Source organism: Carettochelys insculpta, chromosome 1 (genome assembly GCF_033958435.1).
Source record: "Carettochelys insculpta isolate YL-2023 chromosome 1, ASM3395843v1, whole genome shotgun sequence".
In the NCBI taxonomy this organism is placed as follows: Eukaryota; Metazoa; Chordata; order Testudines; family Carettochelyidae; genus Carettochelys; species Carettochelys insculpta.
The window spans coordinates 345,981,267-345,995,225 of NC_134137.1; positions in this window are offsets into that span (position 1 = coordinate 345,981,267).

Consider the following 13,959-nt stretch of genomic DNA (forward strand, 5'->3'; position numbering starts at 1 on the left):
TCGTAGATTGGTGCAGAGCTAGTCTACATGAAGTAAGCCGCTCCACACTGGACAGGGAAAGATGAAAGGAAATAGTGAGATAGACATCAGACACTAACGGGCGCTGAACCCATGGTTGCAGATGGTGATGATTTCTAGGCTAAATAGCACTCCTACTACCAGGTACTTTGTATAATCCCTTTTCTGTCCCTTTGACACTTTCCAGACTCTTTTAAAACCCTCCCTCAAATATTTTGCAACTATTGCTAAGCATAAGCAGAAAATCCCCAGTGTGGGTTAGCCCTAAAGGATGTATAAATCTTCCTTATCATTGGAGCTACTATTATTTACTTAAACTTAAAAATTAATTTAATTTAATTTCTATATATATTATACTCATCTGCTTTAACTCTGCAAACAACTCTTGTTTCCTTTTCCTATATTATTAACCTTTAGATCATTTATTTTAGAGTTGGATACAAATATTGTCTTTGTTAAGTTATATTAAATGTAATTGATGGTGAGGGTAAATGACTGGTTCCTTGGGACTTGGAGGTACTGGAATACTGCTATGATCTTTAATAATCTGTCACAAAAAGAGGCTTGCCTGGGTGGTGGGACAGATTACAGTGCTCAGGGGTCCTATTACAGTGCATGAGGATATTATGCTTGATAACTGATTGATCAAATCTATGTATAACACTCACAGCCAATCTGGGGTTTGTGCACTGGCTCTTAGCAGCGTATCATGAGATTGGTACTTACACTCTTGAATCACTGCAGGACAGCTTGACACTATTAATTTTAAGCACAGATATCTTTGGTATAACTATAAACCCAGGTATAAGTAAGCTTTTCATGGAAGACTGATGTGTAAATGGCAGGGTTTTAAATCACAGGCACATTATCTGGGCTCGAATGAATTTTTGACATTCTGTTGTGTAATATAATGACTTCTCCAAAATTTAAAAATAGGTTAAGATTATTAAAGCCAATTTGTCGATGTCATAAGTCTTTATAGAAATGTTTCTCACTAACTGCCTGCTGTTACTTCTCAGGCATGCTCTTCATTTTTATATTTACAAAAATGCATCCATGAGACATGGCAGTAACAATTTCAACATCAGCCATTTACCCTCTGTGTTCTTTACTCCACTTAATGGCTGCGTCTACACGTGCACGCTACTTCGAAGTAGCGGCACCAACTTCGAAATAGCGCCCGTTGCGTCTGCACGCATCGGGCGCTATTTCGAAGTTAACTTCGACGTTAGGCGGCGAGACGTCGAAGTCGCTAACCTCATGAGGAGATAGGAATAGCGCCCTACTTCGATGTTCAACGTCGAAGTAGGGACCGTGTAGACGATCCGCGTCCCGCAACGTCGAAATTGCTGGGTCCTCCATGGCGGCCATCAGCTGGGGGGTTGAGAGATGCTCTCTCTCCAGCCCCTGCGGGGCTCTATGGTCACCGTGGGCAGCAGCCCTTAGCCCAGGGCTTCTGGCTGCTTCTGCGGCAGCTGGGGATCTATGCTGCAGGCACAGGGTCTGCAACCAGTTGTCAGCTCTGTGGATCTTGTGTTGTTTAGTGCAACTGTGTCTGGGAGGGGCCCTTTAAGGGACCGGCTGGCTGTTGAGTCTGCCCTGTGACCCTGTCTGCAGCTGTGCCTGGCATCCCTATTTCGATGTGTGCTACTTTGACGTGTAGCCGTTCCCTCGCTGCGCCTATTTCGATGTTGGGCTGAGCAACGTCGAAGTTGAACATCGACGTTGCCGGCCCTGGAGGACGTGTAGACGTTATTCATCGAAATAGACTATTTCAATGTTGGCTGCACGTGTAGACGTAGCTAATGTCTTATATTATCCTATCTATCTATCTATCTATCTATCTACCTATGTACATTACAGAAGCTCCCTGAAATTACTTTTGTGTTCAGTCCACTTCTTAACATGTCACCCAATTCTAGTGGTATTTCTCCTTTTATAATATATCTCGATTAACTCCTTTATTTATAAACACACTCTGGATTCAAGATGGTCTATTTAGTTATTGACCTTTTCCAGATTTGCCATTTTTTGGATAAATCCTTGGAATAAGTGTATGATTCTCAATTATATTACCATTTAGCAGGAAACAACCTTTTTCAGAAATAACAATTTATTTTTTGATCGTGTTATACCATGGAATCTACTGTAGTTACAGTTCATGATTTATTAATGCAGTCTCACTTGGGTTTCTGAAGCATTTTAACTTTGCTTGATCTGTGTGCTGCTCTTGACACTGTTGATTATAACATTTTGCTTGATCGTTTATGAAATTATGTAGGCTGAGCTGGCACTGCTTTGAGTTGGTGTCAGACTTATTTGTCATACATATGTCAATCTATGTCATTAGGAATTTGCTTTTCTGCTCTACTGCAGGAGTTGCTTGTTGTTTAGGTTTTATATTGAACCTACTGTCATTTAGCACATAAATATAGTACTTTCAAGAGGCAATTTTATTCATCAAGAAATGTGCACCGTTTCTTTTCTGCTGATGGTAATGAAGACTAACGTCATAGCATTCTGTGTATCACCATAAATAAAAGTTGCTAAGTAAGAAGGTACTATTTATACCTTGGACGCATATTTTACACAGACTCTGCGATATGACAAAAAGAGTCTATTGGCATCAGTGGAGCTTAAGCAAGAAAATACTGTACATTTGGTTGATGGCACTGTAGTGCAGTAGCCTCCCACTGAGCCAGGAGGAGAAGCACTCTTTGACCCCTGGTGGGTGGAGGCAAGATGGGCTCTTCATTCACACTAAAAACTAAGGCATGGGTCAGAATGGATAAAGGGTGGAGTTTCTAAACCATTTTAATCTGAGACAAGAAAGGGAGCAGACATCTCCAGGCTTCTGCAGACACCTGGAGATGCATTTGTCCTGCACCACAACCTGTCTCAGCTGAAAACCTACTCAGGGAACAGCTGTCAGGACTGATGCTCACTGTGCACTCTGAGGAGATAGATGGTCCTGTGCTAAAATTACATTATAGTGGGAGACTAAGAAGCAGCTCAGGAACACTAGAAAGTAGTCTGGTTGGATTATTGCCTGATTCCCCATCAGTGTGTTTTGGGTGGATCCCCTCTGGCTCAGCAGTGGGACATTCCACATTCTACCACTGTTAGGGATCTAAGCTGAGACCTGTTAGAGTATGGTGGAGCCAGGTCTCCCTTCTCCAGCTACCAGCTCCAACAGTGGGGTGTGAGCCTCTCCACTTTAGGCTAAGACAACTGTTTTGATCTTCCATTTGTCAGAGCCAGGACAGCAGACTCTTTGCTTGCTCTGCCCCAAATAAGGGTCTGGAACTTTATACTATTAGTGTGCCCTGCCCTGCCTTAAAATCACTAGATTGTTCTGCCCCACCTGGGGCTGGAGCACATAGACTATTTGGGCCTGAGTCTTAATACTGGTTCTTTGCTCCACCCTGCATGATGGACTGGGCTCTTTTTTAGCCTGTTGAATTATTCTGTTCTGCCTATGGGGTAGAGTTCTAATATGCAGTTAGGGGGTGGCAGTCCAGAGACATGGTGAGGCAGCATGGCCTCCCAGTGAGGTAGAAAGGAAAGGACCACCATTAATCTGCTACAGCTATATTGTAAAAAGTTGACCATAACAGAGAAAATTCAGGTACAGATCTTTAAATAAATACATATATCTACCTGCAGCTCATCTCATGATATTTTAATATTTAAAATTGTCACTTTAAAAATAACTGCATACAATATCATGTGGAAATTACTTGAGGTGCAGAAACCATTTACATTCATTTTTAGACAGGAAGATATGATTTTGTCATCCCTTTCATCAGGGTGACATCAAGTAACTTCATTGACTCAGTGGACTTCCTCCTGCCTAACACCAAAATAAAGGCATAAACAGACATAAATAGTGTGGTATTCATTTAATATATTATAAAAATTCGGAAAGTGCTTAATAGCACTATCATTTAATATATTTGATAAATTGCCATTCACATATTGCAGTGCCATTATAAGTAACTTTCTAATGATGATATATACACGTTCACAGCCAGCTCAGCTACCGCATTTAAAAAACTGAGCAGAAAAGTCAATATTATTCTTTCTTCTTTTGGGGAAGAACATAGAACATAGACAATGTTCAACTTAGATGATACGACAATTCAATAATTTTAACTTCATATCAATTTGCTGTGACACTTGCATTCTGAAGACAATATGAGAAATATGTGGTTTTGTTCAGTTCAAATTATTTACATAATTGCTAAAGAAATCATTATAATCGATCTCAAGTCAAGATGTAAGTTGAGGTTTCTGGTAAAAACATTAGTTTTAAGGGTTTCTGGTAGGTATATATCCTGAAAGGTTTACGTATCTTTCTGGCCTGTTCCTGTGTATTAGAGACTGAAGTGTTTAGGACACCACAGGAATTCCTTTATTCTATACAAGTTCTTTTTCCCTCCTTTGAGAAACTACATATTAATAGGGAAATTATGTTTTTCTGACAGTATAGATCAGAAAGTGACTTAGGCGGTGTTGGAGTCTTACGGAGTCGATAGCAGACTGATACGGTTGTTGAAGGATATCAATGACAATGCATAGGCAGTGGTGACAACATGCGAGGAGTTGGGAAGTTGGTTCAGAATGAATAGAGGTATGAGACAAGGAGATCTGATATCACTGAGTACCTTCATAACACATCTAAACAGAACAGACAAGATCAAGGAAGAAATAGAAGGGATATCTGTGCATGAGAAAAGAATGTACAACTTGAAGTTCATGGATGACATGGTTATCATTAAAAAAGCTGAGGAAAAGCTAACGAAAATGGTGCAGGTAGTAAACAAGGAAGGGAAACGGTATGGACTGATTATGCACATTGATAAAGCAAAAACAATAGTATTTGGAGATAAGGAAATAGGAAAGAAGATCAGTGTTCATTGAATTGAACTAGAGAATGTAGAGAAGTTCACATATCTGGGGAGCAAAATAATGTACGAGCCACACAGTAAGAAGGAAATAGTGACTAGAATAGCAAAAGCAAGAGTGAGTTTGAAGGTGATGGATAAGAACTGGAAAAGCAAAGTGAGCATCTTGAAAACGTGTATATTTAGCAGCATGTTATATGGATGTGCAACATGGTGATAACAAAAGATTTGAAGAGAAGCATACTGGCCTTTTGACAGGAGTTGTTATAGAAAGATCCTGAGAATAGGATGGATGCAGAAGGTCACCAATGAGGAATTATATAGGAAGATACAGCTGAAAGAGAACCTACTGCATAAAGTTATACAATAGAAGTTACAGCTATTCTGGCATATTTGCAGAATGAATAATGATCGAAAAATCAAGATGATTCGAATAGAAAAGGCAGACTCCACAGAGAATGGGTAGATGATATTGTAGATTGGTGCAGATCTAATCTACATAAACTAAGCCATTCCACACTAGATGGGGAAAGATGGAAGGAAATAGTGTGAGAGGCATCAGACACCCAATGGGCACTGAGCCCATGGTTGTTGTTGTTGATGATGATGATGATAAAATGCAAATTCAACATTTGACTTCTCTTCTTAAATAATGTTTTTGTGGGGCAGTTACTACTAGATCAGCTTTCAAATAGAACCTGATATGGTATGCAGAAATCTATTTTCATCATATCTAAGTTACCTATTACCAGAGAATCTAAGATCGGGTCTACAGTAGATACTTTTGCTTAAATAATGAGATTGGTTAAAGACATGGTTTTTGTAATGACATTTTTATACTAACAAAATACTTAGTTTAAACAAAGTTATTATGAAAATTGTTTTACCGGTATTGTTTAATTTGTTGATTACTGGCATGATCTATATTTGCAAAACCACATTTTTACTTAACTTACTTGACTTAAACCCATGTACTCTGAGGTCGTGACCACACTAGCCCCTCCTTTCAGATAGGCTATGATATAGTGGCATTTTGGAATATGCTAATGAGGTACTCTATGAATATGCAGTGCCTTATTAGCATAATTGTGACCAAGAGGGTTTCAAAACTGTTGCATGCACCGCTCATGCAGCTGGGAGCCTTTTGAAACAGCTTCCCCATCTGGTTTTGGGAAGAAGGGGCTTTCAAAATAAGTGGGGTCCTTTTAAAAGACCCCTGGCTACATGGGCGGCATGCATTTGGAAACTGGCAGTTTCGAAGCCTGTGAGGCTGCCATTATGCTAATGAGGCACCATATATTGATGGTAGCGCCTTATTAGCATATTCAGAAGTGCCACAGAACCATAGCCATTCCAAAAGGAGGTCTAGTGTGGCCATGGACTGAGTGGAGCATAGGTTATCTACAAGTCTCCTCCACTTCTCTCTGTCACGGGACAAAAATTCCAGCTGACACCAGGAGTACCCCAATTATTGTCCTTCAGTTTCAGTAGATTTCTCCACATTGTCCAAGGTCTTCGTCTTTTACATTTTACTTGTGGGTTCCATCTGAGAGCTTGATATACTTCTGGAGGATGGCTCTCTGAGAGAGAGCCCTAGCCATCCCCACTTTCTTCTTTTGATTTGAATGTCAAGTTATTCTTGTCCAGCTCTGTTCCAAAGCTCCTAATTTGTGACAAAGGCTTGTAATTTGATGCGAAGGATGTGCCTCAGGTTTCTGTATATGAATGTCTGTAGCTTGTGATTTGCAGGTTTTTAGGACACCAGGTCTCACATCCATGCAAAAGCACACTTCAAATTTGTGTTGAAGATCCACAGTTTTGTCTTCACAGATATTATTTGTGAACGCCATATGGGATGAATAGTCTTGAATGCAGCTGTTGCTTTCACCATCCTGGCATTGATATCCTTGTCTGATCCTCTGATGTTGCTGTTGAACTGTTTGATCCTCATTGTATTTGGTCTTCCCCTTGTTAATGCTCAGTCCAGTCATTAAGACAGTTTTGTCTACTGTTGCAACCCTTTCTTTGATGCTTTCATATCAGTGTGAAAGAAGGGAGATGTCATCAGCATAATCAACACCCTCTAGCTGTTCGAAATGTGTCCACTGAATGCCCCATTGACCTCCATCCATTGACCTGCTCATAATCCAGTCCATTGTGATCAAGAACAAAAAAGGTGATAATAGGCACCCTAGTTGCACTTCTGAGCGTATGCTGAAGGGTTCTGTCAAGATACCCTTGCAAACAAGTTTGGCATGTTGAGGATTCATATGTCGAATAGATTGGACATCACAGTGTTGCAGCAGTTTCCACAAAGTACTTGTACCAATACCGTCAAAAGCTTTTTCAAAGTCTACGAAGGTTATGTGCAGAGGGGAGTTCCACTCAAGTGACTCTTCTGTGATCACTCTGAGAGCTCCTAATTGGTCAGTATAAGATCTCTCACTTCAGAAGCTGGCCTGTTCTTCCCTGAGCTATCAATTTCTGTCTTCATTCTCACCAAGAGAATCCCATTAAACACTTTAAATGGAATAGACAGTAATGTTGCCTTTCTTTGGAAGCTTGATAAAGTAGCCATGTTTCCGTGGGATCTCCTCAATGTCCCAAATTTTCCTAAATAGATCACACATCATTTTGACTGATATCTCACTGCCTGCCTTGATTGCTTCTGCAGGGATGTTGTCTGGACCAGGTGCTTGTCTGCTTTTCAGATGGGCGAAATCCTTATCTGCTCAGGACATGAAAAAGAGGGCACACGACACACAGAAGGCTTAGGCTTCATTTTATGAAGAGAGGCACCTGGTGTTTTAATGCAGTGGACAGCAATGTCATCATGCATCATCACAGCTACATTATACACATAAGTGTGAAAGGTACTGATTGTGCAATGTTATGTACCAACCAATGACGCAGCTGAGGAATGTAAAACAGACTTCTGAGAGAAATACTAATAGATGTTAAATTTACATTAGAAAGTTTTGCTAGTAAACTTTACAAATGACCTTTGTAGGGCCCATGTTCGGGACCTATGTTTTTATGAGTTGCACAATTTGCTAAAAAAGGCCTATATCAATCTTCTAAATTCATTTGTAATCGTTGAAAGGGACAAACAGTAGCCATTGAATTTATCAATAGCGATGTCATAAGAGGTTTGGCTTTAAAAAATTCTTTCTCTGAGCTTCATTCTACTAAGACATCTATGCTAAAGTAAATGAGGATATAAGAAACCTTTCAACAGCAATCCTCCTCACGACCAGGGATTTATTTCAGTAAATGATCAATCACAGTTGGAATTAATTTATAAATTCTTCCTGAGCACACTTAATTTACCAGTCTTTTTCTCTGTTATTTTCAATTGACATATTTTAAAACATAAGAAAGCTTAATACCTTCTTTTTAAAAGAAGTGTTGCCAATTAGTTTTTTTCCTAATAAATTATTTTAACATGAGTTCATCTGGATATGTTAGAGTGAACATAAAGCAACATGAAAGGAAATAGAAAAGAAAATATAAAAAGAAAGGCAGGAAAGGAGTTCAAGCTAATAAAGTAACAACAAATGGAAAAAAACATAGAGGCTATGTTGACACTAACCCCTGCCTTTTAAAAGGAGGATGCTAATGAGACACTTTGGGACAGGCTAATAAGGCTTTTCCATGAATATGTGGTGCCTCATTAACATAAAGGTGGCTGCAGTGATTTGAAAATGCCTGTGTAGATGGGGGTCTTTTGAAAGGTTCCCCCCAGTCTTCAGAAGCCCCTTATTCCTATTTGGTTTTAGGAATAAGGGGCTTTCGATGACTGAGAGCTTCTTTTGAAAGGCCCCCATCCACATGGGCACCGCGCAATTCAGAAGTGGCACTTTCGCATTGCCACGGCTGACATTATGCTCATGAGGCGCTGCATATTAATGGCAGCACCTCATTAGCACATCTAGAAGTGTCTCATTAGCATCCCCCTTTCAAAAGGCGGGGGCTAGTGTAGACATAGCCAGAAAGAGAATATTCTCCTTATAGACTTTGGAAAAGTTTATACCTATGTTAAAAATTCTGTCAGGATTAAATTTGGGAAATGAAAGGTGTCAGCCTAGGAGGGAATTTTATGTTTATGTTCCTAAAGTTTTCTGGAAGAAATAGTCTATGCAAGTCCAAAACACATCAACAAAATCAGAAGAAATAATGTAACAACAAAAGACAAGAACTTGCAAATCACCTTATTTGTTTGTATTCAGTTTAGGTCCAATAAAGAATGGACACACCCATGATTTTTTTTATTGAGTCTGCAAAATAAAACCTACATAAATAAATTGCAATGATTTTGATGTGCATGTTCATGTTGAACCTTTCTAATCCAGCAACCTTAGGACCTGACTGTTTCCAGACAAGAGAATTTGCCAGACCATGGGAGGTCAGTATTGTCTACGAGCACTACCAAGAGTTCCACTGCTTACTGGGCTCTTGGAAGACATTTAGGAGTAAATTAGAGCTAAATAACAGCACAAAACCCTGAGAGACAGGACTGGAGGCTGGGACCATGGGAAACTTGGCCACACCCACAATAAGTGGTCATCCAGCTATCTAAAATAATTTCAGGTGATGCTGTACAAAAGGGGTCCAGATTAGAGAGCTTCAACCTGTACTTGTGTTTTTTCTAAAGTTAATTAATTATTTTAGGGAAAAAAGTCAGAGCAGCCACTAGCAAGAGCTGGTGGCCACACTGGGTCCACCATTTTGTTGTGATAAGCTGTGACTTGGAACCAAAGCTATGAGGCAAAGAGGTGGAGCTCACCCATTTAATAGGATCACAGTGGAGAACAAGTCTGCTATAGTGTATGCATGGGGCCAGACAGCTCATGGTGACATTTCATCAACACTTACTACTACTGTTTACTATATAAGTCTCTTTTGCCAGGTGAGCAATGCCCCTGTGGTTCTAATGTTTTCATTTAGAAAGTTTTCACATGTTCTTATCCTATTTGCTGATTAAAATAATTTATATATATTGTATATGAAACTGTCAATGCTTTCACCTTTCTTTTTCCATTCCTCATGCTATACTTTAAATAACTGGTGTGTGTGTGTGTGTGTGTGTGTGTTTTACAATATATATTTTAAGGGATATCTGGAATAAGTTATTACTATAGACATCTTAGTTTCACCCCACACCTGATGGAAGTGGGATTCCAAGACCCTGTTATTTCACTGAATCCTGTATAACTGGACTCCTAAGTGACTCTGTGCAGTAGCGAGGATGCTAAATGCATTCATAGAGTCTAAACCTGGGGAGGTCCATTGATGATCTACTCAGATTTCTTCCATAGCACATGCTATAAACCTTTCCTGAATGAAATCTTTTCTGAACTGATGCATGTTTCTTAGATTTTTTTTCAAACAAAAAAAATCAGTCTTGACTAAAAATTACCAGTGAATGAGAACCCACATTTTCCAATGGTTATTTAGTCTCACTGTCTCATATTTGCAGTTTGAATTTGTCTAGCTTCAGCTTCCAGCTGTCAGATCATACAATATCTTTCCCCGTGACGCTGAAGAGACTGTTATCATTTTTTCCCATGTGGGTTCTTCTAGTCAGTGAGCATCTCTCTGTCGACATCTTTCTCGAACTGTGGGCACCAGAATTAGACGTAATAGTCTAATACCAGTCACAACAGAGGTAATCAGGACTTAGTCTAATTTTGGTAACTAAGGGTGGGATCTTCAAAAATATCAGAGTGATTTCAGAGCATAAATCCTTTTGAAAATCAACAGCATTTGTATTAAACTATGTAGTCACTCTGGAAGATTCTACCCCTTGCATTTCTAATCATCTGATTGTGACTTGTGTAGTGATATTCTTTCCTTTCAATTGTAACTATTACTGTAACTATCACAAACCAATGACTCTAGGCCTGGAACCAGCCCCTGTAACAGTCCTCACTGCCAACTCTGCTCACACATCTACACCAGTGACATCGTCACAGGACCTAACATCATCTATACCATCAGGGGCTCCTTTACTTGCACATCTAGTAATATAATATACGTCATCATGTGCCAGCAATGCCCCACTGCAGTTTACATTGGCCAAACTGGACAGTCTCTCTGTAAAAGAATAAATGGACATAAATCAGACATCGGAAACGGTAATGTACAGAAGCCTGTGGGAAAGCATTTCAATCTCCCTGGACACTCAGTGGCAGATTTAAGGGTGACAGGTCTGAAACAAAAAAAATTTCAGAAGTCAAATGGAGAGAGAAATCTCTGAGCTGAAATTTATTTGCAAATTTAACTCCTTTAACCATGGATTAAACAGAGGCTGGGAGTGGCTTGCAGCTTACAAAGACAGTTTCTCTGCTTTGGGTATTGATAGCTCCCCATTAAACGCTGACAAAGGCTCACATGCCCCTGTCTGATCTGACTTGTTTTTTTCTCTTTTGATAAGTACTATTGATACTGGGCCATTTCTACCTCCCTGAATAGACTTTGTCAGCTCTGGCCCTCCCTTTTACTGGGACCCCACTCTTTAAATAACCCTCTGAAACCACCCCCCAACTCATACATCTGATGAAGCGGGTCTTTGCCCATGAAAGCTTACGCTTCAAAATATCTGTTAGTCTATAAGGTGCCACAAGACTTTTTGTTGTTCTCAAAGCTACAGACTAATACAGCTACCTCTCTGATACTTATCAGTGTCTAGTCTACCAAAACTATTCATTAGTAAGTAGGCTCCTTAAGAGAGCACTATTCTTTTACTGTGTGCATGGACAATGCCTACCATGATAATGTCTTTATACAAGTATCACTATAATGCCAACAGCACCTTAACAAACATTCTATAAACTTAATCTTCCTTTAAATGGAACTAAGCCTGGTAAAGTGTGATAGCACCTCAAAGCAATCCTTTAAAAGTAAGGAAATGCTGTTGTAATGCCCCTCTTCACTCTACCCTAACAGCAACAATAGCACAATTCCATGATTGATTGATTCCACATCTTCACAGAACTTCCTTCTACCCTCAACAGCTAAAAGCTCTTAATATTAATTTCGCTAACAAGATAACCCTCCTCTTTAGATAGCTTTGCCCACTCTATTCCTTCACGCTTGCTATTTACGTAAGCATAAGCATAGTTCCACATCAGATTCTCTACTTACAAATATTGGTAGGGAATTGTTTCTTTATTCATTTTTAGCTACATTCCCAGTTTATGATTTCTACTGACTTTGCAAACAATTTCCACAACCAAAACTTGTTTCTAGGCAGCTTCCATTGCCCTCTATCTCACACTGCAGGACCCACCTTATGATGATGCCATAGAAGACCTGACCTCTTCCAAATCCATTGGAGTTCTGCCATTGCTAAGTTCATTAAGAGCCAGTTCAGATTAATGTACTCCCAATGGCATTGATACTTCACTCTAGAAGAGCAGAGATGGTCCCCAAGTTGCTGAATTATTACTTATTTTTTAAATACACAAAGATTGGTCAGTCAAAAAACAATTACTCTAATTTTGTTTAAAAAGTAAGGTTACCCAGAAATTGTTTCATACAAATCTTAAAGAATTTTCCCTGTTTTGCATTACAGATAGTCCCTGACTTACGAATGGGTTACGTTCCGAACACCTGGTCATAACTCCATTTGGTTGTAGGTCAGAAATACCCTTATACTGTAATCCCTCAAGGTACCTTGAATTTTGCATAAGTTGAATGGGGTGAACCAGGGTGGGAGGGTTAGCTGGAGGGATAGAGCCTCATGCACCTGCAGTGGCTGGCAGCTGGAGCCCAACATGCTTTGGCTGCTGACAGCCCAGCATGTACAAGGAAGGGTCAGCTAGGGACCAGGGGGTAGAGCTGGGCGGAGGGGGTTACTGAACAGGGATGAACCGGGATGGAAGTGGGTTGAGCTGGCAGGGAGGATAGAGCCCCTGCAAACAATGACAGCCAGAGCCTCAAGCACGTTTGGGAAGGTGAGTAGGGGGCTGTGGGAAGGAGGGGTTGAGCTGGGTGGGGGGTTTGAACAGAGGATCACCGTAGTGGTTTGGTTGAGTGGAAGGTTGTTGGAGCCCCATCGGGGGCTGAGAACTGGAGCCTCAGGCCTGGGTTGAATTTCGAGCCCCATTCATGGGGGAGTGAGCTGGGGCTGAAAGGGGGGTTTGAGCCAGGCAGGGTAGGGGTTGAACTGGGGTGCACTGGGTGGGGTGCTTGAGTGGGGGAGCAGGTTGGAACCCCACACATGCTGAGCCATCTGCACAGGGGGGCATGATCTGGGGCCACAAGGGGGTTGGAAAAGTTGACTCCAGGTCTGCAGTGGTTGGGGCTGGGTTGGGGGACTGAAGTCTGTGTGTTGGGGGGATGGGGCATGGGGGTTGGAGCTGGGTCCGCAGGGGTCGGAGGGGAGCCCCAGGCATGCAGCTGGAGCCCCCTGCTGGGGAAAGTGAGGTGGGGCACACGGGTAAGTGGAGCTGGAGGTTGGTCGTAAGTACGAATGGTCATTAGTCGTCGTGTTTGTAAGTTGGGGATGGCCTGTATACAGTAGTCATTTAATAATGTTGGTTTTGTTCTTAATAATTGTTTACGGGTTTATATGGCTGTTTTCCTAATTGCTGACAGGTTAAGTACTTTAAAAAGTAAGACTTTACCTTACAACTTACTTTCACCTTCTCCTTTTTCTTTGGGGGGGGGGTCTGCAATTTATAGCTCTATAAATTTCCTTATACTTAATAGGCTGTTTATGTTCAAATCAGAAGGGAGGAAATCATTCTCTGACCTACCTGAGACCAGCACAGACTGGAAGTTTCCAGGAAAGTATAATTTCCCTGTGGAGGTGTTTAGAATTAATCCCTTTCACACTATGGCTGTGGATTTTAATTAAGCTAGCATTAACACTCATGTCAAGAGAAAAAAAAAACACAGTAAAGCTCTTTCTCTCTCTTGACCTCTCAAATAACTGTTAACCCTCTGCTTAAGGAGACACTTTTAAACAAGACTGAAATTAGTAGATAGCAATTGTGTTGAAAACAAGGCAGAGATTGTTTCTGACTTA